The 26,174-nt window shown below is 51.9% G+C and overlaps 1 protein-coding gene across 1 annotated transcript in view; it reads right to left on the bottom strand.

Annotated features, from left to right (window-relative positions):
* LRRC4B (leucine rich repeat containing 4B) overlaps positions 1-11,082 on the bottom strand; it is a 39,251-nt gene extending 28,169 nt beyond the window's left edge. The window contains exon 1 of the mRNA XM_066374100.1: positions 10,737-11,082. The gene's annotated coding sequence lies outside the window, so the exon portion shown is untranslated. The remainder of the gene's footprint in view (positions 1-10,736) is intronic.
* Positions 11,083-26,174: the final 15,092 nt, after the last annotated feature.

A 26,174-nucleotide genomic window follows, 5' to 3' on the forward strand; every position in this document is an offset into this window, starting at 1 on the left:
CCCTCCCCATGCCAGGAGGCCTCCCCAGCAGAGGCAGCATAACCATAGGCCCCAGACACAGCTGCCTCTAGCTCAACACCATGTCCAGATCATGGCACCGCCTGGCTGGCTCAGTCTCAGATGCTATATCCCAAGTTCCAAACTTCAGGTGCCTGGTGCACCCCACTAATGCCATGCCCTGAGGAGAGCTGCGCCCTAGGTACCACTCGAATGAGCTACATCTCTCCAACACCCCAAACGGGAGTACGGCTCACCCCTCCTCTTCTGAGCATGTTACCAAAGCCAGGCATCTCTTACGCATCAGACTTGTATAACACCTTGAATAACACCACCAGTAACATTTGCCACACACCTAGCCCTAACTGGGCACCGTTCTGTAGTTCCCCCATCTGCCTCCTGAGAGGAGACTGCCATTACCCCCATTTCACAGATAGGAAAGCCGAGGCACAGAGGCAAGGCTAAACACCTGCTATCAGTGGCCCCTCCTGGTCAGCCTCACCAGAGGGACCCCAGAGATCTCCAAGCTTATCATGACAGCCACAAGTCCCACTGAGGTCCCTGGGGGGCATGTTGAGCAATGGCTGTCCTCCTGTGAGCCCCTGCCCTCAGCCGCATGGTACAGGATCTGACAACCTCACCCCTGCCCCACACCCTGCTGGTGGAGGCTCTGTGGCCTGCCTCCTATGACCTTTCCACTGGCCACAGCCCCCTAATGGTGATGGGATGGGAAGCCTTTACTGAACACCCGCCTTCGTGCTGTGCCGTGCTTAGCCTGGCCCACGCCTCAGGCCACTGGCTTCTTCCTGCTGCCCCAAGAGAAGGAGATTGTTCTTGTGTCCATTTTACAGGTGGAGAGGCAAATCCAGAGGGCTGAAGACACTGGCCAAGGGTCCCATGACCTGTATGTGACAGCAGGGATTGGAACCCAAGGTCCAGAACTTGGCCAGATCAATGCCTGGAGAGGGGTCTCAATGGGAGCACACCTTTTCTCCAGCCACAGGGGCTGGAGGCAGGGGCAGAGGAAGAGAGATGTGCAGGGAGCAAGGTAAGATCCAGGGAAGGCAGAGATGAGGAGGCCCAGGCACATGAGATGTGGGGCTGAGGCCTGCCACCCTTTCCAGCCCGAGTTCTGAGCTCTCAGGCACTGTGCCTGAGAGGGTTCAGGCAGATAGCAGATGAAAAACTTGGGGGCCCAGAGGAGGCAGGGTGAGGAGAAAAGGGAGGCAGGGAACATTCTCGTCAGGCATACTCATTTTTCTGGGGGAAGTTCAGAGGGTGAGAGAAAAAATAGGAAATTGACTGCTGTTGCAGCAAGAGGGGTAGAGGTTAGATCTAAAGAAGAACTTCCCAACTGTGAGAGACTGGGGCGGAAGTGGAGCCTGGAGCCAGGAGGGTGGAGAGACATCAAAGCTAGGTAGAGCTGAACACTTCACACACTGGATGCCTGAATTATGGGCAGGACCGGGAACTGTTAAGGTGTGGGGGAAGGATATGAGCAGCACAGGCTTCGGGAATGGATGAAACAACTTCACATGTGTGTTCCTCTGTGCCAGCCCATGTCTTAAATGCTTTTAAAATAAAAGCAACCCCAAAGCCCTGAGAATTGACAGGTCCCTAACATTTGGGATAGAAGAAGCCTGAGAAAAGGATTGTGAAGGGCCTTCCTAGCTGCTGATGAGGACACAGGGCTATAGGCTCAGCTCAGGACTTGGCCTGGCCACCAGCCTCTAGGCAGCAGGACTAGGCTTTCTGGGAGCAGGGACAGAGCTGGGGAGGGACGACTTGCTTGGAGGAGAGGGGCTGTCCTACTTAGAGGTACTGACTGGTCATTTGTTTGGCTCATTTAACAAATATTTACTGGGTGGCCCTTGTCTTCTACTCCAGCCATACCCAGGGGAGGGGCACATTTCCGCCTCAGGGTCTTTGCTCCTGCTTTTCCTGCTGCCCTGAGAGGTCTTTCTTGGGTCTATAAGGCTCTCCCTGCCTCTGTTCTAGTCTCTGTTACAATGCCACCTTGGAGAGGGTTTCTTTGCCCCTGCCCCACCTCGTTGTTGTTTTTTTTAATATTTTATTTATTGATTTTACAGAGAGAGGAGAGGGGTGGGGGAGTGAGAAGTACCAACTCATAGTTGCTTCACTTCAGTTGTTCATTGATTGTTTGTCGTATGTGCCCTGACGGGCAAGTCCGGTTTCAAACCGGTGACCTTGGCATTCCAGGTCGGGGCTCTATCCACTGAGCCACCACAGGCCAGGCCTACCTCTTACACTTCTTTTTCTTACAGCCTTCCTATGGCCTGGTCACCCGATGGACAACGATTTGTTCTTTGTTTATTATCTGTCTCCTCACTAGACTCCAAACATGGAGTTCTGTGTGTCCTGCTCACTGACTCCAGTCTTCAGTGCCTAGGACACGCCCCCCACCTCCCAAGTCAGCGATGCTGATTGAAGAATGAGTGAGCTAGCGCCCCCTGCCTCTGGGACTCCTGCCAGCACCCGGTGTACGAGGCCGATGAGACCTGGTTTTATTTTTTTTTTGTCTTTAGGGAGTTAGTGATCCACGCCACCGATGGTCAAAGGCGAAGTGAGGGGGAGAGCACGGGGTTGGGGGGCGGGGGAACCTTCTCGGATGGGCACCGCTCCTGGCCCAGCGAAGGCGATGTGGATGCTGAAGCCTGAAGGACAGGCGGGAGGTGGAGGGGCCCCTTTGTGCCCAGGCGTGCTGGCGGGAGAGGCGGGTGGGAACCAGGGAGCTGTGTGGAGTCCGGCTCAGTCACAGATGTCCTACCTGCACGGCCCGCTGAGAGGCAGGGGTGTGGGCGGGGCTGTGACGGGGCGGGCAGGGTCACCTCTGGAGTGGCGAGACCCCTCCGAGTGGGCTGGAGGCTGGGGAGGAGCTAGGCCACATGCTGGGGAAAAGGATGGGGCCATGGCTGGGGTCGTGGGGATGGAGAGGAGGGAAGAGTGAGAAGACTCAGGGAAAGCAGAACTTTGCAAAGGCTGGACTTGGAGGGGATGCGGGAGTTGAGGGGGAGGGCGGGGCCAGGCTTTTACAGAAAGCACAGTGGGTGGAGAAGGGGTGGCTGTGGCCCTTGGGCTCCCATTTCCTCTTTTGTAAAGCGAGATGTGGGAATGGTACCTTGCTATCCTCCATTTCCATACCTGAGAAATGGGAATTAATAACAGGCACCATCTGACCCCGGGCTGGGAGGGCAGGAGTCTGGCAGGAAGGGCCAGAGCACAGCTGTTGGCCAGCAGTGTGCACCTATCTCAGTGTCTGCAGGTGTCACACTGCAGGTGTCACTGTCTGTGACACTCTGGCTCTGTCTGCCATGGTGGCTAAGCTTTCTGCACCCTCCCATGTCCAGCATGGCAGCCACCACCATGTGGGGCCACCCTGCTCTCGTCCCTACCTGTGAGAACCTGAATTGTTAATTTAGTTGGAATTAATCTAGATGTCAAAGTGTACACGTGACTGTGGCTGTAGTGGTTACTGTATCAGACAGTGTGGTTCTGACCACAGGGACAGGTGTCCCAGCTGAACCCCAGTTCCGCTTGGAACAGCTTCTGCTTGAGTCCCCAGAGCTTGGGCCCCTTCTGCTCTGCTGCCCTCCTCCCTGGCTCCTGGGGCTCTCACAGGGCTCTCTGGGAGCCAGGAGATCAAAGCTGGAGACTGGACCTTACTGAGTGTGACATGCCTGTGTCACTGGAGGTGCTGAGGGAGCCACCTGCCCGCTTTACAGAAGGACCCCCTGAGGTACGGCAAGTACATGGTTGTGCCCAGGGACACCCAGGCCCAGGCAGGCTTGAGATGGAAGCTGACCCTCCAGGCTCCCTACATTCGGTGTGAGCCTGGGAGGTGGGAGCGGCTTAGCACCCCTTGAACTGCATCTACCCAGGAGTGAGGTAGAGCCTGGCCTGCTATTAGTGATTTTCAAAACAGAGGCCATTGCCACCTGACCTGTGGTGGTGCAGTAGAAAAAGTCACAACCTAGAGTGCTGAAGTTGCTGGTTCGAAACCCCAGGCTTGCCAGGTCAAGGCACATATGAGGAGCAACTATGATAGTGATGCTTCCCTCTCCTTCTATCTCTCTCTAATAACAGTAAAACCTTAACCCTCCCCCCCCTCCCCACACACAAACAGAGGCCATTGCCAAGGCTGCTGCAGGGCTGCGGGAGGCTGAGTTTGCAGGCGGGAAGGGGCGTGGTGCCACCCAGCCTGACTCTGGCCTCCATGCCCAATGCTTAGATCTGTTTTCTCTCTCAGATATTTTATTTTTAAGAAAGAAGTACTACCAAGAGTAGTAAAAAATTGGAAACTTTTGAACCAGAGCAGTGTGTCTCAGACATCAACGCGAGCCGAGATCATCCGGGGGGCCTTGTGCAAGTACCGATGTTGAGCTGGTGGATCGAGGTGGGTGATAGTGCACATCCCCAGGGGACACTGCTGGCCCAGCGCTCGGAGGAGCAAGGAGCCAAGGTCTGCAGCATGAGTAAGGATCTCCCCTCTGTCCTCCCTCTTGCTCTATGCAGGGGTGGGCCAGACCTGCTCAGAACCTCAAGTGCCACCACGACTAGCCATGTGGCCTTGGATAGGGGACATCCCCTTTCAGGGCCTCAGTTCGCTTATCTATGAAGTGGAGAAAATAGTATTCTATCTACCAGGGTGGTGGGGCTTCAGTGGTATGGTCCCTGTGGGGGCATTCATGGTGACATGCTCAGTGCTGGGCACTGAATAACAGCAGTGTTAAAGATTCTTATTTATTCTGCCCTGGCCGGATAGCTCAGTTGGTAGGAGCATCACTCAGGGGTGCAGAGGTTGCCAATTCGATCCCTGGTCAGGGTACATACAGGAAAGATCAATATTTCTGTCTTTCTCTCTCTCTCCCCCTTCCTCTCTCTCTAAAATCAATAAAAATTAAAAGAATAAAATTTAAGTTATCACTTATTCTCTCACTGGGTCAGGAGAACAAATCTTTTTCTCATTCTATGCCTCTATCCCCATACCCCTTAGTCCCCATGGGTAAACTCAAGCATTTCTGGCTGAATCAAAACCACTTGTCCATCACCTGGAAGGTCTTTGCCCCCCCCCAGCTGGACATGGATTGGACGCCCCCACCTGGGTGTGGACAGCCCACTGCGAGAGTCCTGTGGGGAGTTCCCTCCCCTCTGGGGCTGTGAGAGCATTGAGATTGGGCGGCTTGGGGCCTCTGAGCTCCGGCAGCTCCAGCGTCTGTGGGCGAGCCCAGTCCCCTGTGCGCCCACGATTATTAACAGCCTGATTCTTGTAATTATCAACCATAGCTGCTTTCCACTGGGAGGGTCTGATGCACCAGCATGCTTCCCTCCTCGGGCCTCAGTTTCTCCTTTGGAGAGCAGTGGTCGCCACTGGGGAAGGCTACTGCCTGGGTCTGCGGTCCCAGCTCTGCAGCTACTAACCGTATGATCTTGGGGCAGGGGGCCTCAGTTTCCCCATATGTCACACCAGGGATGATGATGGGGCCTCCCTCTCAGGACTACTGGGAGGAGGGGAGGAGTAAACGAAGGGACCCACATGGGATGCTCAGCACAGAGCCTGGCTCCTGGGAAGCGCTTGGCAGACAGACGTGAGCTCTTCAGTATTACCGCCAGCCCCAGTTTGATGGTTCTAGGCCTGAAGGGGCCAGTCTCTGTGATGGTGCCCGGGGTCTGCCCCTCCAGGAGGGTGGGCCTGCCACTGCTTTCCGTGGACCTTTGTGTTAGTGCTTTAACCACAGCTCTGGGGCCTCACTCAGCTCCCTGGGTGGGACCTTGTGCTGGGAGGTTCAGGGGGACACAGCTGAGACAGGAAGGGTGTGGCCTGGGCTTTGCCCCCAGCCATACTTGCATCTGGGTCATACATAGGCTTCTCAACTCCCCCATCAAGATCCAGCTTTCTGACTCTCAGCAGCCATCTGGGGAGCCCCGTGCCCACTGAGACAGGCTCTTGCCCGCCTCCCCAACTGCAGGGCACCCACCACCCATCTCCCAGGCCTCCAGTGCAGCCCCTCCACTTCCGCCTGCAGGCCAGCTGTGACAACAGTTGTGAGTAGGTTTCTAGGCAACACAAGGCCATCCTGCCACTGTCCTTACTTCCCTGCCACCCTCCTGTCAGGGAGAGCCACAGGGACCAGGAAGGGAGGGGAGAGGGCCTTTCTCCCCACTGGACTGAGATGAGTGTGTCTCCCCAACTCTGCCAGAGAGGAAGCCAGGACGCACTGGACCAGGGCGATGGTGGAGGCCTGACTTGGGGCCTGAGCACTCCCATCTGTTTCCTGACCAGGAGGTGATACCACATGAAGCCCCTCTCCCTCTGGAGCAGGGTCCCAGGCCCATCACTGCGGTTCGGTGATAAGTACCCCTCCAGACCCTGCCCTTTGAGACCGGCACTCAGATAAACTTCCAAATGTGTCCCCCAACCCCCAGTGCCACCCAAGGAAACTTGCTCCTGCCTGGGGTTTGCAATCCAACAATCGCACACACCGACACCGAGGACAGGAGTATGGGGCCTGTGGCTGGCCCAGCTGTCAACTGGCTGAGGACAGACTGCAACATGGTGGCCTCAGGAAGCACTGACTCCTAGGATATTGGCAGGGTCCACAGTGGCCATGGAGCACTTGTGAGTGCTTGGCAGCCTGGTGGTCCCTGAGCAGGGCCCAGCTCCAGGGCTGCTCAGAGCCAGGGCCACATTGCCTGGTGATGGAGTAGGGAGAGGGGAGGGCGGGGGCCCCTGGCCGAGGGGCTCGGAGTTCCGATGGAAACCAAAGGGAGTGTGGAGAGAGAGATAGGGCAAAAAGCTGGCCACGTGGAGAGGAAAGAGACAAGAAAGCAGCAGAGGTGGAAAACTCAGCCAACCTTGTGAGATGAGGGAGGCGGATGAGAGCAAGGTAGGGAGGGTATGTGTGTGTGGGACTTTTCAACAGAAGCTGATAATCTGTGTGGTTGTTTTTTGTTTTGTTTTTTTTTTAGAAATGATTGAAGTGACATGATATTAATTTCACGTGTACAGTGTAATGATTCGTTATTTGTGAACCAATCGCCACCGTAAGCCCCTCTTGATCCATCACTGCAAAGTTACATTTTTTTTCTTGTGATGAGAATGGGTTTTCATGTGAAATCGTTAATCTATTAAAAATGATGAAGCATTCTGATAGCACTGGGGAACTAAACTCGGGGAGGCAGGTGAGCGCAGAGCGTGCAGGGCGCTGGGCAGAAGCGGGAGGAGGCAGGGGGAGGTGCCGGGTGGGGGAGGGGGCGCGACACCGGGGCAGGGAGACCCGTGCGGAGCGCAGGCAGAAATAGAGGCAGGTTTCACAGCAGATGGGGTGGGAGAGAAAAAGACTGATGAATGGGTGCAGAGCATAGACAGATGAGTGAGGACAGGAAGGCCCAGACTGGGAGTGCGGGTGAAGAGACAGCCTAGGGCACAGGTGAAGAGAGGTGAGAAGGTGAGACGCTTGATAAGGAGGTCCAGGTGACACCCTGTGATAGATACTTGGCCAGAGAGGTGGAGAAATGAGGAAGGTCCCTGCAGGCACGACAGGTGAGCAATGGGGGTAGGGGGCCGTGGCGGGGGAGGGGGAAGAGCCAGGGCGCAGGGAGACGCTGAGAATTCAGCGAGTCCCCTTCCTGCTCCCCACAGCACCTCTGCTGAAGAGCTGCCACTCTCCTGTGGCTTCTGTGTGTGTGTGCGTGAGGGAGTGTGTGTGCACGGGTGTGTTTAGCCTTGGCTGTACTTTCGAGAGATGTGTCAGTGGCACTCTTATACTTAATGTATGTCTTTTTAAAAATTTAATTTAATTTTTAAAGACTTTATTCATTTCTAGAGAGGAGAGAGAGAGAGAAGGGGGGAGGAGCAGAAAGCATCATCTCCCATATGTGCCTTGACTGGGCAAGCCCAGGGTTTGGAACCGGTGACCTCAGGGTTCCAGGTTGATGCTTTATCCACTGCGCCGCCATAGGCCAGGCTATATACCTAATGTCTTAATTCTGCTAATCCCTCCGATTGCACAGGAGACCTCCTGGGAGCCCTCTGACTTGGGCAGGTGGGAGGATTCGCCTCTGGGTGGGAGTAAGGGCTGCTACGGAGGTCCGAGGGGCTAGATGCCCCTCCAGCTCACACGTGTGCCCCTCACACTGGGCTCTGTGACCATATTTGCAGCATGTGCCTCTCGCTTTGTGAACCTCTAGGAGTGTGAGGGCCCGAGAACACCTGTTCGGCCAGCGCCTGCCCCTGTGAGGTACTACTGCCTTTGTCACTCTCCTCCAGGTCTGGGTATGGGGGGCTGTCTGTGTCTCCGTGTGTGCACTGAACTCGGGTCTTTCTGTGGGCATCTGGGTGACTCTGGGCACCGCAGCCACATTGTGTGACTGGGTCTCTGGTTCCACACCTGGGTTTCTGGCTACCAGTGAAGGACTGTGTGTATGTGTGTGTGTGTGTCCCCACACCTCTGCTGACACGTGCCTCTGTGTCTCTCATACACCCGCACCCTCTGCCTGTGGCTGACGGTCCCTCTGACAAGCACACACCGTGCCTCCACCCCCCCTGTACCTCTGCTGGCCAGTGCTCCCTGGCTCCTTCTGGCCAGCACCCTGGGTCTGTCCCCACCTTCCCTGTGTCCCTGCCTCCCCTGCTCACCCTGGCTCCTCTGTGTGTGTAGATGGTGTTGCGCTGTGTCCCTGACTCTCCCTTTCTTTTGGAAATTAAGTGAGTAACTCTGTGTACGTCTGGCTCGCTAATTGTGTGTGTGTGTGTGTGTGTGTGTGTGTGTGTGTGTGTGTCCCCTCCCTCCCACTGTGCCTCCGGCTCTCTGACTCCCACCTTCTCTGCTCTGTCTGAGGGTCGCTCAGGCCTCGCTGCTGCGCGGCTCTGCGTCCCTCAGTCTCCGTGTACATTTGGACAATCAGGTGGCTAGGGTGAGAAGAGACCCAGGGAAGAGCAGGAGCATGGTGGGAAGAGGAAGAAGAGGCCGTGAGATGCAGGTTAGAAAAAGCGAGGAGACGGAAGATGTACGGGGAAGAGGGAGGAGCTGATCCTGGCCACGGTCCTGGCGGTGGGAGTGTTTTGGGGACGGATTGGGAGACGATGCTGCCGGCTGCCTGGACCGGGAGGGAAGCGACTCTGGCTACTCCCAGCTGCCGCTGGAGCCCGAGTTCCTGTCTGGCGGCTGCGCGGCCCGGACTTGGGATGTGAGGCGCATAGCAATGGGGCGCTGCGGAGGCTCGACTGCAGCTCCCAGCTGGGGAGGGGGCGGGGAGGGGGCTGAAGGGCAGCCCTGAGGCTCCCTCCCCGCCCCGCCCCCAGCTGGGCTCTCCCCAGGGGTTTCCCCACCCTAAGAAAGTGTCCTTAGGAGAGCGGGAACGAGGCCGCAGGGAGCAAGGCTGGAGAAGGGGAAGAGTGCTCGGGACGGGCAGCAGAGGTGGGGGTGGGGAGGGAAGGGTCCAGGTGGGAGTGGCAGGGAGAAGGGACCCCACGGGCAGCGGGGATCAGACCCTGGGGAGAGAATGGCCGAGCCCCTGGCCGGACAGGAGCTCAGGGAGAGGGGTCTTGAGAACGTGGGCGGAACCCTGGACAGAGCGCCGGCCTCAGGATCGCAGGGCCGATGGGGAGTTGGAAAGAGCTGAGGGAAAGAGGACCCTTGTACTGGGGGGTCTGGGACTGGGAGTCCCAAGGGTGAGAAGATAGGGACAGGGGCTCTACCTGAAGAAAGGTCATTGAAAGGGGTCCCAGACAGAGATGGGTCTGAGAAAAGGAGGCCCAGTGTGCTAGGAGAGAGAGGCTGAAGTTGGGGTCTCCTGGAGAGACGGTCAAGGGAAGGAGGCATGGGGGGGTGAGTCAGAGATGGTGGGGATGAGGGGGTCCTGACGGGAAGCTGAGGTGCAGTTAGAAGTCCTAGAAAAGCAGGTGTGAGGGTGGGAAGGCTCTGGAGGGCAGCTAAAGGGGGGAGGGGAGGTCCCCAAGAGGAGAGGCCAGGACGGTAGGAGGAAGGTGGTGGTCCCAGAGACACGTGCCCAAGGATAGAAGGCCCGGGAGCAGAATGGGGTCATGGAAGGGGGTCCTGGGAAGAAGGAGGGGCAGGGGTTTCGCTGCTCACCCGCAGCCGTAGGGGGGGTGCCCAGAGAGAGGACTGAAGATTGGGGAGGGGGCTGTCTCGCTCTCTAAGCACCCCCTCCGTCTTTCCCATTCTCACTTCCCAAACTCCCCGGTTCTCCCTGGTTGCCACGGCAACCGCTCCTGCCAGGCGCGGTCACCAAGGAAACCCCGTGCCCGCCTCTACCCCCCTCCCCATCACTGGCGTGCCCCCCCACCCCAAGCAGCAGCAGTGTGGAGGGTGGGAGGGGCAATGGGGGGAAAGAACCCAGACTCCCGCCCCAGATAAGGGGGTTCAGACCTACACCCGCGAGCCCCCCCACCCCAAGCCTACATCCTCAACCCCACAGATGGATGCGCAGAGACCGCGGGACGTGCACCCCCACCTCTGCCTGTCCCCAGGCAGCAGCGACCCCCCAACCCAGAACACGCCTGGCCCGGAGAACCCCCACCTAGCTGCCTCCCCCACCCGCTACAGCTCTCCATCAGGCCCCTCCTACTGTCCTCTGCCGCTACCCCCCCATCCCGGAGGAGGCCTGAGACCACTGTCCCCGAATTAGAGAATGCCCCCCACATGGCCCCCACGGTTCCGCCTCCCGCCCCCGCTCGGCACCCCTTGGCATGTACTCACAGCGAGGAAAGGGGCTCCTTCCGGGGGGCAGCATGCCCGGCCGGCGGGGGGAGGACCCCCCCAATGAGGCACGGGGACGTGGGGCGCGAGGCCGCTGCGGGCAGGCGCGGGGGGCGGGGCTGCGGCCGGCCGGGGTCTCGGGCGCTCTCCCCCGTCCGCGGCTCCGCGTGGGGAGGGGGCTTCAGTAGCTGCAGCGGCGGAGCTCCGGGGGCCGCTCTGTCTCTTCGCCTGCCCTCGCGCCGGCCGCCGGCCCTGAGCCCTCGCCCGCCGGCCCGCCGCCCGCCTTCCTTCTTGCCTTCCTTTCTTTCCTTCTTTCTTTCCTTGCTTCCTTCCTTCCAGCCTTCCCTCCTTCCTTCACCCCCTCCGCGGGCCGCCGGCGCCGCTCTCCCCCCACCCCACCCCCCCCAGGCCCCGGCCCCGGCCCCGGCCCCCGCCTGGGACGGTGCGGCAGCGACCGAGAGCGGCCGAGAGCGGCGGAGACGGGAGCGGAATACTGATGATGGAGGGGGAGCGCGAGGGAGGGGAGGGAGGGGGGAGGCTGCCGGGGAAGGAAAGGAGGGGGGAGAGCAGAGAGGGGAGGGAAGGCCGAGAGGGGAGGGGGAGAGGAAGGAGAGGGGAAAGGGGAGGGAGAAAAAGGACAGGATGGGCGAGGGAGGGAAGGGGGAGGGACGAGAGTGGGGGAGGGAGAAGAGAGGGAGGATGGGGAGACAGGGGGAGGGTGGGAGAAAAAAAGAGGGAGGAAGGAAAAGGGGAAGGAAGAAAGAAGAGGGAAGGGAAAAGGAAGGAGAGAGGGAGAAGGAGGGAGAGGAGAAGTGGGGAGAGAGGGCCCAGGAGGAGAAAGAGGTAGTAAGTCCACCTGTGTAAACACAGGCGGTGGATGGTGAATGCGTGTGGTGAGGGAAGGGTGACAGGGTCAGAGAGACAGGATGGAGGGAAGGACAGAGGTGGTCAGCTGGGCAGGCCCAGGAGCTGCAAGCCGGGAAAGGAGAAGGGTGTGAAGGCACTGGAGAGGCCTGGAGGGGACTGGACAAAAGAGGAAGGCAAAACTTTGGGGTGATGTAGAGGGAGGCGGGAGAGAGGTGGAGCAGGGGGCGGGGCTGTCAGCAGGGCCTAAAGGACGAAAATCCAGTCCTGAGTTCCGGACTGGTTGGAAGGAGCTAGAAGAGGTGGAGCCCAGGCTAGGAGCCCGTGGCCCAGGCCTGTCAGGTGGAGGTGCCCCAGGAGGGGGCAGAGGACCGGGTCCCATAGCATCCCGCCCCCTATTCTCTCACCTCCCCCAGGTGTTGGCGAGGGTGTGGGGACACATTTAGAACTGTGAAGCTAGCATAGCACCTTGAGTGCAGGGCAGGGGTAGTAGGTTGCAGAGGCCTCCAAGAGAGAGGTCACCTGGCCTCCCCCCGTCCCAACAACTCCCCTTGTCCACGATCCCCAAAGGCTTGAGCACCAACAATGGGGTGCTCAAGGAATTAGGGGGCAGGAATTCGGGGACAGAGAAACCCAGAAGCCTGCTGAAAGGAGGCAGCCCCCATCCAGGGCACTGAGTCTCCTTCCAGGTTCTGAACTCAGGGTAGAAACTTCCTCTCCTCCTTGTCCCCTCAAACAGTGGGGTACTAACTGGACAGGGAGGAGAGGAAAGATAACCATTCCAAGAGACTGACCCTCCCTCTTGGCCCATGTAATTCTGGGAGACCCAGGGTGGGGGAAGATGGCCCCTCCACCCTGAAGGCAGAAATGGGGCAGAGCAGAGGCTGTCTGGGGAGTGAGCGGGCTGGAATGCAGGGAGGGAAAGTGGGCCAGACAGACATTTGTAATAAGCCACAGCTGGAGGCAGACCCAGGACACATGAGGTCACATTTGGGTGCATAAAAAGCAGCTGTGGGTGGGGGTTGGTGAACCCAGAGATCTGAGAGCTATAGAGAGGGGAAACTGAGGAAAAGAGAGACAGGTGAGGGCCAGAGAGCAACAGATGGGTTGCGGAGCTTTGGGTTTCCACCTGGGTGCTGCTAAAATCCGGTTTAGGGCCTGACCTGTGGTGGCGCAGTGGATAAAGCGTCGACCTGGAAATGCTGAGGTCGCCGGTTCGAAACCCTGGGCTTGCCTAGTCAGGCACATATGGGAGTTGATGCTTCCAGCTCCTCCCCCCTGTCTCTCTCTCCTCTCTCTCTCTCTCTCCTCTCTAAAATGAATAAATAAAATAAAATAAAATAAAAAATAAAAAGAAAAGATTTCATTAAAATCCGGTTTAGGAGACTGGAGGAGCAAACGTGTGGGCACCCGGAGTGCAGCAGAGCTGGACAGACCCAAGGGCAACGGCAGCACTGATAGAACAATAATAATAAGAGCAGCGGCCTGTCCTGTGTTCTTGCTGCGGTCAGATACTGTGCTGAGCACTTCAGGAACACCTCATTTATTCCTTATAACCACATTAAACTTGACTCTTAGAGATGTGGGCCCTGGTGGGCACAGGCAGAGCAGGGTCTGGAGGCTGTTACTGTGCCTAGCGTTAACCCTTTAGTTGTGGGGAGAGGCCGGAGCAGGGAAATAAGGAAGAATTTCAGTATCTCAGCAAACCATGAGGCCTCCTGAGCCGTGTCTTAAGCACTGTCTGTGGGAGAGGACCACCCCTGTGTGATGGAAGGAGAAAGGAGTCATCACCCACCACCAGTGTTCACAGAGAGCCAAATCCGTCCCAGGCACTGTTGGGGACCCTGAGAATCATCTGGGGACCAGGACAAAGCTGTCTCTGTTGCCCTGGAGGTGGCCTTCCAGGAGAGGTAACCCGAGGACTTATCTCAGAGAAATAAAAGAGAGGCCTAGGGAGGACAGGGGCTGGTGGGGCCATGGGGCAACAGACTTGAGGTGATCAAGGAGGTCTTCCTGGAGAAAGTGGCTTTTAAGATGAGACTTAAATGATGAGAAAGAGGCAGCCATGTGGGTGTGCAGGGAAGAGTCCCCAGGCAGAGGAATACGGGGAGCAGAAGCCCCAAGCATGGCCTACTTGGGAGAGGAACTAAAGGCAGAAGGGATACAAGAGACCGGGGGAGTGGAGAGAGAGGGGGACAGAGCCCTGGCTTAGCTCAAACACAAAACCAAACCTCAGTGCTACTATCTGTCCCCTAAATGTTGCCCTAAAGCTGAACTCAAGCAGCAGTCCTAAGCCCTGAGCCCCATTTTTCATTCACATTTCCAACATCTACAGGGGCTTATATGCACCAGGAAGAAAACTGTGTCACCCGAGAAGAAGTGCTGGTGACCCAGGTACCCCCATGGTAATGGAGACTCAAAAGGTATGCTTACTATCTCAAAAAACCTAGAGGAAATGATAGATTTCCTCTGGGATGGTGTTTCAGAGGTTAAACTAAACATCACATTTCTTTACTTCAAGCTGTAAAAAAAAAAAAAAAGTGTTTTGTTTTTTTAAACCTACTTCATGTTTTAACTACTTAATTAGAAGTTCTGATGGGCAGTTAGGTATACCTTTGATAAATAAAATATAGGGGGAAAAGGGAGAAATTTTCTACTTAATATAGTTTGGTTTGCTCAGAAAATTCTTTCAAGGTGGGACCCCCCATTGCTCATGTATGTTGTTTGATATGTATACATTGAGCAACTGCTGTGAGCCTGCCTCTCCGCTGGGTCTGTCACTGCTGGCCAAGAGGTCGAGGAAGGGTGAACCCTACAGTAGCTGCTAAGCTAGCCCCTAGACCTTACCTCCAATGCTGACCTTCACCATGCCTACTCAAACCCTAACCCTCTTAGGAGAGATGGCAACCACTGAGAAAGGAACACGGAGTTGGATGCGCAACTCTTACAACAGAGTAACATCCCTGTTTCCTGCTGTCTGGTTTCCAAAACATCTATATTTGTCCTGCGTCAGGGTGGCCAACCATATTTCTCAAAGATGGTTGCAACCATCACCTTTATCCCATGCACACTGATGCTCCTCCAAGAGCACTTCCCTTGGACCTAGAAGAGCTTTTGTGACTTTTCTGACCGATGGAGTGTGGCAGAAGTGATGCCATAGGGGTTCCAAGACTAGGTCATAAAAGAGATGCGGTTTCCTCTTTACTTGCTGGGATATTTGCTCTTGAGCCTTTGGTGGCTATATAAGCCAACTGATGGCCCTAAGGTTGCCATGCTGGGAGGAAGCTCAACTAACCTGTGTGGAGAGGCCCTGACACTGAAAAGGGACAGAGGCTGGGCCAGCACACAGCTGCTTTCCTCTGTTATAGCTCTAGCCACTGTCTCACTGAATTGTTAGAGACCCAGAGCCAGAACTGCCCAGTGGGGTCCTTCTCAAATTCTTGACTCATGGAAACATGAACTGATACTAAGCTGATTTGGTTGTTTTAAGCCATTAAGTGTCAGGGGTGATTTGTTACACAGGAATAGATAAGTACAGCAGTCAGCAACACAGAACGAGAGCACTCTGGTTCCTTACCGGCTAGGACGATCTCAAATCACCTGCTTCTGTCAGTGGTTGAAAATTTGGCTGAAATAAGCATGTGCCCCACCCTAGTCTTGGTTTCTAGATATTATGCCTCCACGAAGGAACTAGACTCCTTGGAAAAGTAACTGCTTCCAGATGCTGGGCAGGGCAAATACAAAGAAAGCCTGGGACACCTTTTGTGACAAAAAGGCAAGGAAGTACTCCTAGACTAATGGGGTATCACATTAGAAGGACACAGGAGCTAGCTTGAAGGGGTTCCTACTGGCAAAATTTGACATGATTTGAGCAACAAAAGGAAAGACTGTTATGATGGCAACATTTGGTGTGTAACACATATACATATATATGCATGCATATGTATGTACATACATGTGTACACCATATATAGGTATGATGATATTCATATATAATAGAATGATAATCACCACTTTGAATCCCCAAATTCATTCCTGCAAGAATATTCACTATTGCTAAGACCTCACCCTAAAGATTACTCTCATATCTTTAAAATGGAGAGATACAGTCATCACCCCATTAACAAAGTGACGAAATTTAGCATCGTTAACTGTGGGACAATCTGACATGTGCCTCCTATGAGATGCCATAACAAAAACACAGTATCATTTATGAAGTTTTCTTGCTACAGATGTTTAAATAGAATCACATTAAGCCTTGAGAGCCCTGTTTCCCAAACCGCATGCCGAGGCACCCTGGGGGAAGCGAAGCACATTCACAGGAGCCACAGCCATGCTGTGCGGGCTGTGCTTAACAGCCAGCTCTGGGAAACGGTTGTCACCGAGCACTGTGACATCAGTGTTCAGTTGACAAGAGCGTCTTCCTTCTTCCTTCTCGGAAAGCCAGGACTGGCTGCCTCCAGCACACACCTGGTTACATGTTATTTAACATTTTCAAGTGAATAGCAACATTTGATACCTACTAGACACCAGCTTCAGCATTAGATTTGCCCTACATTTTGGGGGAAGGAATATCCTTGTGAATCTGGGTTTTTAATTAAAAGCCCCTGAAAATGTTTGTGGACCAGGACAGGAAGGTAGTGGTGTCTGATCTGATTCTGAAGTCCGAGAGGGTGGGAAGTGCCAAACAGGTGCACACATCCCATTAGTAGGTAGTGTTAATTAAGAATGCAATAATATCTATATCATCTATATCTACATCTATATAATCTATATCTATATCTATATCTATATCTATATCTATATCTATATCTATATCTGTATATACTTTTTGTGATAGAAAAAGAGAGAGGGACCAATAGGGACAGACAGGCAGGAAGAAGGAGAGATGAGAAGCATCAAGTCTTCATTGCAGCTCCTTAGTTGTTTGTTGATTGCATTTTCATATGTGCCTAGACTGGGGAGGGTGCTCCAGCAGAGCGAGTGACCCCTTGCTCAAGCCAGCAAGCTTGAGCTCAAGCCAGTGACCATGGAGTCATGTCTGTGATCCCATGCTCAAGCCAGCGACTTCAGGGTTTTGAATCTGGGTCCTCTGTGTCTCAGTCCGATGCTCTATCCAGTGCGCCACTGCCTGGTCAAGATGCAATAAAATATTTTTCTTTCAAGTTCTGCACATTACTTTTTCACCTGGCGTTAAGTTGTTAGGACATAAATACTTCTTAAGTTGTACAGATCTAATCACTTAATAAATGGACCATTAGGTATTTTTCTGGGCTTCCTTACACCATAAAACAATGAGGGAGATGTAAGAGGTGCCATGCAGTGAGAATGCCTGGGAACTTCTGCTCCAGACCTAGAGTCCTTTCTTACAGAGAATAAGATAGAGGAACAGGTTCAAAGACACCATGAAGAGCCCTGGCTGAGTGGCTGAGTTGGTAAGAGCATTATCCCCATACCCCACGGTTACAGCTTCACTCCCCAGTCAGGACACATACAGGAATCAACCAATGAATGAATAAATAAGTGGAATAAATCGATGATTCTCACTCTCTCTCCCCCCCCTCTTTCTCAAAATAAATTAACAACAATAATAATAAAAACACGAAGAAACCATCAGACAAATTTGAAAGGTGGGGCATTCTACAAGATAATCAGTCCATCTCCTCAAAAAGTCAGTATCATGGGCTTGGAAGAGTTGATGGAGTGCTGACCTGGAACACAGAGGTTGCTGCTTCTGAACCCCGGGTTTGCCTGGTTAGGCATGTATGGGAGTTGATGCTTCCGGTTCTTCCCCCCTTCTCTCTCTCTCTCTCTCTCTCTCTAAAATGAATAAATAAAATCTTTAAAGAAAAAAGTCAGTATCATGAGGAAGAAAGGAAAGGTTGGAGTGGTTGCTCTGGGCTAAAAGAGATTAAAGAGTTATAACAACCACATGCAATGCTTGATCCTTGTTTGGCTCCTGGTTTGAACTTTAAAAAAATATATATAAACCCTAAAAGACAGTCTCTGAGCAATTGGAGAAACTGTGAAGTTGGGCTTAATTTAGGAACATTAGGAAATTAATGTTAAGTTTCTTAGATGTGATGATGATAGGATATTGTGAATACATAAGAGAATGTCCTTATTTTTAGGATAGTCATGCTGAAGTAGTCATATCTGCAATTTTCAAATAATTCAGCATTTGAAATGTTAATAATTGTTGAATTGACATGGTGGGTATATGCTTGCTCACTAAATTTTCTTTCCAATTTTCTGTATATTTGACAGTTTTTCAGAAAAAATTAGGGGGAGGAGGGGCGTAGGCTGAGAGAAGTAACAGGTTGTCACTTGCAAGGAAGCCCTCCCCCTCCTGCATAAACAATTTCTCCCTCTCTGCCTCAGCACTAAGGTTGCCCTGGTAGCTCTCATCTATAAAAAAATCACTCAGCTCCCCTGCAGCTCAGCCAAGTCTTTGTCCTTTACAGCAAAACTTCTGAAACAGTTGAAAGGCTCAGTAGCTGCATGTCCTCACGCCCTACTCTCTCTTTTCAACCCTCCCCCAAGTGAGAAGCAGGGTTGGGGAGGCAGACAGACTCCCACATGTGCCTGACCAGGATGCACCTGGCATGCCCACCAGGGGGCGATGCTTGGCCCCTCTGAGTTGTTGCTCCGCTGCAATCAGAGCCATTCTAGCTCCTGAGGTGGAGGTCATGAGCCATCCTCAGCACCCGGGGCCAACTTTGCTCCAATGGAGCCTTGGCTGTGGGAGGGGAAGAGAGAGACAGAGAAGAAGGAGAGGGAGAAAGGTGGAGAGGCAGATGGGCGCTTCTCCTGTGTGCTCTGGCCGGGAAATGAATCCAAGACATACACACTCCAGGCTGACGCTCTACCGCTGAGCCAACCGGCCAGGGCCCTGCTCTCTCTTCAAACATCCGCCACGCTTCTGCCCCTTGCTCCTTAAGCTGTCCTGGTCAAGGGTATCAGTGACCTCCACACGGCAAAACCAGGGGCCACGTCTGTGCCTCATCCTGCTCATCCCCTTAGTGACACTTGACACAGGACCCCCCCACCCCCCACCTCCCGGTCAACCATTTCTTCTCTGGGCTTTGCTGAATCCAAACCCTCCCTGGTTTCCTCCTCCCTGCCCAGAATTTGTCGGCCTCCCCACCTTCGCTAGGCCTATCCCTGTGCCTAGAGGGGAGGGGAGCGCAAGGGCCAGGCCAGCTTTGTGCTTTGCTCTCTCCACCGAGGTGACCCCACGCCGTTCCCTGGCTTTAAACCCACAGTCAGCTGATGACTGTGGGTCTCCAAGCCCGACCTCTGCACGGAGCTCTTCGTCTGCCCACAAACGGGTGACTTGACATCTCCACGCCTCAAAGGCAACATGTCCCAAACGGAGCTCTTGACCCCACCCCCTGTGTTGCCCCCAGTCTCCCTTTCTCTCAGAAAACTGGACCACCCTCCCTTTTGTTGCTGAGGAAAAAATGTAGAAATTGTTCTCCATGGTGCTTTTTCCCTCACCCTTAAATCCAACCCATCGTCCAGTCCTGTGGCTCTATCTGTAAAATGTATTGCAAACTGTCCTTTCTTTCTATCTGTTCTGCCACCACGGCAGCCAAAGCCACCAACCCCTCTCCCATGGCTGACTCCCATGACTCGCTGCCACACCTGCCTCCCAATAGCAGGCAGAGCGGCCTTGTGAAAATGCGAGTCAGATCATACTCTTCATCTGAATACATTCTGAGGACTATTTTGAGTTAAATTTGCACTCCTTGGCCCTGGCCGGTTGGCTCAGTGGTAGAGCGTCGGCCCATTGTGTAGATGTCCCTGGTTTGATTCTCCATCAGGGCCCACAGGAGAAGCGCCCATCTGCTTCTCCACCCCTTTCCCTACCCTTCTCTTCCCTCCCCCACTTCTCTTCCCCTCCTGAAGTCATGGCTCAATTGGTTCAAACTCATCAGCCCTGGGCACTGAGGATGGCCCTTTGGAGCCTCCACCTCAGGCACTAAAAATAGCTCATTTGGGAGCATGGCCCCGGATGGGCAGAGCATCTGCCCCAGACAGGGGTTGCTGGGTGGATCCCGGTCAGAGTACATGAGGGAGTCTGTCTCTCTGTCTCCCCTCCCCTTCTCTCACTTGGAAAAGAAGGAAAATAATCTGCACTCCTTATGGCGGCCTCTGAGATTTTGCATGGTCTGGGCCTGATACCCCTCTACTCTCATCTCCTGTCCCTCTCCCCTTCACTCACTACACTCTAGCTCCTTCCACTAGAGTGAACCAATTCCTACCTCAGGACCTTTGCACCAGCTACTCTATGCTTGAAACATTCTTTCCCCAGATTTTCACATGGCTGGCTTTCTCTAGTTTTCAGGTGTCACTTCAGATCTTGCACCCACAAAGGGGCCTTCTTTGTCCAACTTATTAAAAGGTACCCTCATACCCACTCCTGGCCACTCTCTATCTCACTCCTCTGTTCTTTTTCCTATACAGCCTTTATCCATAACCAACATCTTATGTGTATGCCTACTATTCACCGCTGTCTTCTCTCACTAGAAGGCAAACTTCTTGAGAAGAGAGACCCGGTCGCAGTGATTACTACATTCCCAGTGTCTAGAAAGTGTCAGGAAAATTATGTATTGTCATTCAATTTACTGAATACCACACACAATCCATCCATCTTCTACATACTTCAGCTATTCTTCTTGAGACAAAATCATCACTCAGTATACAGCAAACATTAACTGGTTTTGTTGTGTCTACTCTGCATTAGACAGGCACTCACGTTACCTAACCCTCCCAACGATCCTGCCAGGAAGGAGCTGCTACCCTCCCCATTTACGGAAAAGACTCAGGTTCAGAGAATGTGAATGAGTAGGAGAGTATGAGACCACAAGAACACACGTTAGATTTGTCTCCCAAACCTGCTATATTGACTCCAAACACGTGCTCCTTCTGCGCTGCTGAATCACATTGGGACATCTCTGAACCACATTATAAGTATAATACAGACGGTCCCTGACTTTCAATGATCTGACTTACAATTTTGGACTTTACGATGCTGCAAAAGCAATATGCATTCAGCAGAAACTTTGCTTGGAATTTCGGTCTTTGCCCAGGCTGACGGTGTGTGGTGGGTCCTCCCCAAGATGCTGGGCAGTGGCTGCGAGCGCAGCCTCCATGCAGCGGCCCAATCACGAGCGTAAACAGCCGTACTCCACAGTGAACTGTGTTGTCAGCATTTCTGGGATATTGTGTTTTATGTTTTCACATCCCATCATGTCTACAAACATCCGCCGGCATCTCCTGCTTCTGGTAAAAAGAGGAAGGTGACCACAGAGGACTTGCGATGGGGTTATATCCTGATAATTTTAAGTGAGCACATTCGAGGTCAGTGTGGCTAAGCCAGGATGTGTGGTAGGTTAGGTATGTTAGATGCATTAAAAAATTTTTTTTAGAGAGTGTGAGAAAGAGGGGGAAGAAGTGGGAAGCATCAACTCGCAGTAGGTGTTTCCCGTATGTGCCTTCACTGGGAAAGCCCAGGGTTTTGAACCGGCAACCTCAGTGTTCCAGGTCAACACTTTATCCACTGCGCCACCACAGGTCAGGCTGAATGCATTCTTGATTTACAGTATTTTAAACTTACAATGGTTTTTATCGAATGCAACCCCATCACAAACTAAGGAGCATCTGTACATTGGGAAGTCCTGCTTATAGCCATGCTGGGCCCTCCTGAGATAACCCTGGAAAGAATACATAAGGCCACGTTTTCAGGCACTAAACAAATATGAAGAGAACTGTGGTCCTATAACCTATCTTATAGCCCAGGAATTTCACTCTTAGGTATTTACCTGGGAGAAATGAAAACATGTGTCTACACAGTCCACACAAAGACTTTGGTGAGACTGTTTGGAGCATATTTATTAATAATAACATACAACTTGAAACAACTCCAACTTTTATCAACAATGGAATTCATAAGCCAATTGCAGTGTATTCTTAACAGAGTGTATTTTTAAAATACAGCCTTTAAAAAGCAAGTGTAGGGGAGCATTTTCGTGTACTTGGAGCAGAAAAGATTTCTCAGGTAAGACCAGAGTTAACTATGAAGGAAAAATAAATGAGCCTGACCTGTGGTGGCGCAGTGGAGAAAGCATCGACCTAGAACGCTGAGGTTGCAGGTTCGAAACCCTGGGTTTGCCTGGTCAGGGCACAAATGGGAGTTGATGCTTTCTGCTCCCCCTATCACCCCTCTCTTTCCTCCCTAAAATGAATTTTAAAAATGATAAATTGAATTCTGTTAAGAACTTCTTTTCATCAAAAGACACCATGAAGAAAGTGAAAAGGCAAACCAAAGACAGGGGTAGATTTTCATCCAGCATCTTTAAAGAGATGCTGGACAAACCAACAGAAAGGCCAGCAGACTGTCACACTGCTGGTGGGAGTGTAGACGGGTATGACCACTCCAGGAAGCTGCTTTGTGGAGTTCACCAACACTAACCATCTGCGTACCCTGGGACTCAGGTACGTGCCCACCAGAAATGCATTCAGGTGTACACCCAGAGACACATACAAAGACTTTCATAGTAGCACGGCACCCGTCATAATAGCCAACCCTCCAACAAAACCCAAATGTGCATCAACAATAGAATAAGTGAGTAAATTGTGGTGTAGTCACATCTCATGAGCAAACAGAGTAAATGACCTACAGTCAATGCAACAAAACAGATGAATCTGACAAACATTGTATTGAACAAAAAAAAAGAAGACAATCAGATCACAGAAGAGGCAAAACTCAGTATGGGGTCTGAGGGTAGACAAGTGAGCACCTGTGAGGGAGGGCGTGGCCGGAAGAGCCTGCGAAAGTGCTTCTGGGAAGCTGGGATGTTCTGCGTCTTGGCCTGGCTGCTGACTGCAGGAGCGTGTTCACGTGATAGAAATTTACTGAGCTGGACACTTATAATTTGTGTAGTTTTCTCTGTGCTTATTATGTATTTTTTAGAAAAGTTTTACTTTTTGCCCTGACCAGTTAGCTCAGTTGGGTAAGAGTGTCGTCCTGAAACAACAAGGTTGCTGGTTCAATTCTCCGGTCAGGGCTCATACAGGAACAGCTTGAGGTTCCTGTCTCTCTTTCCCTGCCTCTCTGGAAAAAAAAAAAAGGTATACTCTTTTAAGTAAACATTTTTAAAATTGATTTGGGAGAGGGAAAGGGAAGAGAGAGAGAAGCATCAACCCGGTGTTTCACTAAGCCGTTCCATTTAGTTGTGTACTCATTGGTTGCTTCTCATATGTGCCCTGGCTGGGGGTCAAACCCATGACCTCTGGTGCTCCAGGTTGATGCTTTATCCACTGAGCCATCTGGCCAGGGCCGAAGGTTTACCTGTTAAAGTAAAGTAACTCATAAATGTATTAGTTTTGTGTTGCCATTATGTCAAATGACCATAAATTTAGTAGCTTAACACTACACAGGTTTAGTATCTTAGAATTATGGAGGTCAGAAGTCCAAAGTCCATCCCACTGACCTTACACCAAGGTGTGTTCTTTCTGGAGACTCTAAAAGGCCACCCACATTTCTTGGCTGTAGCCGCCCGTCACTCCAGTGATGTCTGTTTCTACCGTCATATCATTTTCTCTGCCTCTGATCCTTCTGTCTCCCTCTTATAAGGACCCTTCGAATTACACTCTGCTCCCCAGATAATCCAGGATAATCTTTCCATTTTAAAACCCTTAATTTAATCACATCCGTAAACTCCCTTTTGCCATGTAAATCAACAGATTTACAGGTTCCGGGGATTAGATGTAGGCAGAATAAACTGCTACAATGATCATGAAAGCACAGGTGGAAAACAGAGAAAAGTAGAAAAAAAATTTCCATAGTCTCACCTCCCAAATACAATCACTCCTGAACAGTTTGGTACATTTCTACTTGGTCTTTAAAAGCCTAGTTGCATTCATATGTCATAGAAAACATGTGCATTCTGCTGTTGTCATTAAGCATGACCTCACTGGAATTTCCGTGCTGAGAATACTTTTCAAAATGTCACTTTAAATGGCTGAGTAATATTCTATTGAGTTTGTTAACTTAACCATTTCCTTCTAGTTGGATGCCCTAGTCACTTTATTAAAAAATAACTCATATAGCCCTAGCCGGCTTGCTCAGTCGGTTAAGAATGTCGTCTCAGGCCCTGGCTGGTTGGCTCAGTGGTAGAGTGTCGGCCTAGCGTGCAGATGTCCCGGGTTCGATTCCCGGCCAGGGCACACAGGAGAAGCTCCCATCTGCTTCTCCACCCTCCCCCTCTCCTTCCTCCCTGTCTCTCTCTTCCCCTCCCACAGCCAAGGCTCCATTGGAGCAAAGTTTGCCCGGGCGCTGAGGATGGCTCTGTGGCCTCTGCCTCAGGCACTAGAATGGCTCTGATCGCAACAGAGCGACGCCCGGATGGGCAGAGCATCGCCCCCTAGTGGGCGTGCCGGGTGGATCCCGGTCAGGCACATGCGGGAGTCTGTCTGACTGCCTCCCCGTTTCTGGCTTCGAAAAAATACAAAAAAAAAAAAATGTCGTCTCAAAATGATAAGGTTGTAGGTTTGATCCCCAGTCAGGGCACATACAGGAAGCAGCCAATAAATGCATGACTGGTTCTGGCTAGTTGGCTCAGCAGTAGAGCGTCAATCCAGCGTGTGGAAGTCCCAGGTTTGATTCTAGGTCAGGGCACACAGGAAAAGTGCCCATCTGCTTCTCCACCCTTCCCCTTCTCCTTCCTCTCTATCTCTCTTTTCTCCTCCCTCAGCCAAGGCTCCATTGGAGCAAAGTTGTCCCGGGTGCCGAGGATGGCTCTGTAGCCTCCACTTCAGGCACTAGAATGGCTCCGGTTGCAATGGAGCAACATCCCAGATGGGCAGAGCATTGCCCGTGGTGGGCATGCTGGGTGGATCCCGGACGGGCGCATGCGGGAATCTGTCTGAATGCCTCCCTGCTTCTAACTTTGGAAAAAAAAATAATAAAAAAATTAAATGCATGACTGAGTGAAACAACAAATGAATGCTTCCCTTCCCCCTCCCCTTTCTCTCCCTTTCCCCTCTCTGTCTCTCTAAAAATCAATCAATAAATACAAAAATTAAGCCTTGGCCAAATAGCTTGGTTGGGTGGAGTGTCACCCCAGAGCAAGGAGGTTGCCGGTTCGATTTCCTCATCAGGGCACACACAGGAGCAGCTCGATGTTCCTGTCTCTCTCTCTCCCTGACTCTCTCAAAAAACAAACAAGCAAGTAAACAAACAGAAAACTTGTATAAGTGCATCATGGTGTACCTCTTTGTATATAAGTCTCTGCTTGGCTTTCAGGTAGATTCCCAGGCTTTAAGAGCATGAACATATTTCCTGCACTTGACATCCGTTGCCAAATTGCTTTCCAACAGGGTGGCAGCAATTTACATTCTGATGCTGTACGAGCATGAAAGTCTGTTTTGCTGTGCTCTCACCAGCGTTGAGTAGAACCTGAAAACGTTTGTTGCTCATTTGATGGGCAGAAAAAAGAACCACTGAGCTGCTTGAATGCTGTGCCGATAGGCTTAGTCAAAAGGAACCAAACAAAATGGTTAACGTGAAAATCGCTTTAGCTTTCACTGCAGAGTTTTGTTAATGACCTGGTCGTTCAACTTCTAGGAGCTTACACTAAGGAAATAATCAGAGTGGTAGATGCAAAGATGCACTCGATGTTGTATATGAGGGTATCCTTTGTAATGGCCAATTTGAAAACAAATTCAATGTTAAAAATTCATAGAGTAGGTGTGATCTTGGGGAAGTCACTGTAATGGCAGCCTGTTGTTTTTATTTCTAATTACTCTTGCCTTATCTATTTCTTATTTATTCATTTGCTCATTATTTCATTCATTCATCTTATACATGGCTTAAGCTCTCTGCTGGCAGCTGGAGATGTAGTGATGGACAAAACAACCGGGAATATAAAGCTGCCCTTGTGAAGCTTATAATGATTATCGTTGCCTCATGGAAGGATTGCTTCACCTCAGGTTTCCATCTTTTAAAATGGGGAGTTGGACAAACAAACAAAAAGAAACAAAAAAACCAAGTGTATAGATATACAGAACAAACTGGTAGTTGCCAGGGGTGGGGTGGTGGTGGTGGTGAAGGAAGGCAACAGGTACAAATTTCCACTCATAAAATAAATACATCCTGCGGATGGAAGGTACAGTAAGGCAATAATGCTGTGTGGCATATTTGAGAGCTGCTAAGAGAATAGATCTTAAAAGTTCTCATCCCAGGAAACAAATTCTGTGACTTTGGACAGTAACAGGTGTTAAATAGGCTTATTGCAGTGACCATTTCTGAAAATATACAAATATGGAATCATTATGTTATACACATGAAACTAATGTAATGTTGTGTGTCAATTATATCTCAGTAAAAGTAAATTCATTAAACATTTAAAAATTTTTATTTGATTGATTTGAAAGAGAGGAAGAGAGAGAGAGAGAGGGAGAGAGAGAAAGAGAGGAATACCAATTTGTTGTCCCACTTTATTTACGCATTGGTTGATTCTTGTATGTGCCCTGACCGGGATTGAACCCCCCAACCTTGGTATATCA

This window comes from Saccopteryx leptura, chromosome 3 (assembly GCF_036850995.1).
Source record: "Saccopteryx leptura isolate mSacLep1 chromosome 3, mSacLep1_pri_phased_curated, whole genome shotgun sequence".
In the NCBI taxonomy this organism is placed as follows: Eukaryota; Metazoa; Chordata; class Mammalia; order Chiroptera; family Emballonuridae; genus Saccopteryx; species Saccopteryx leptura.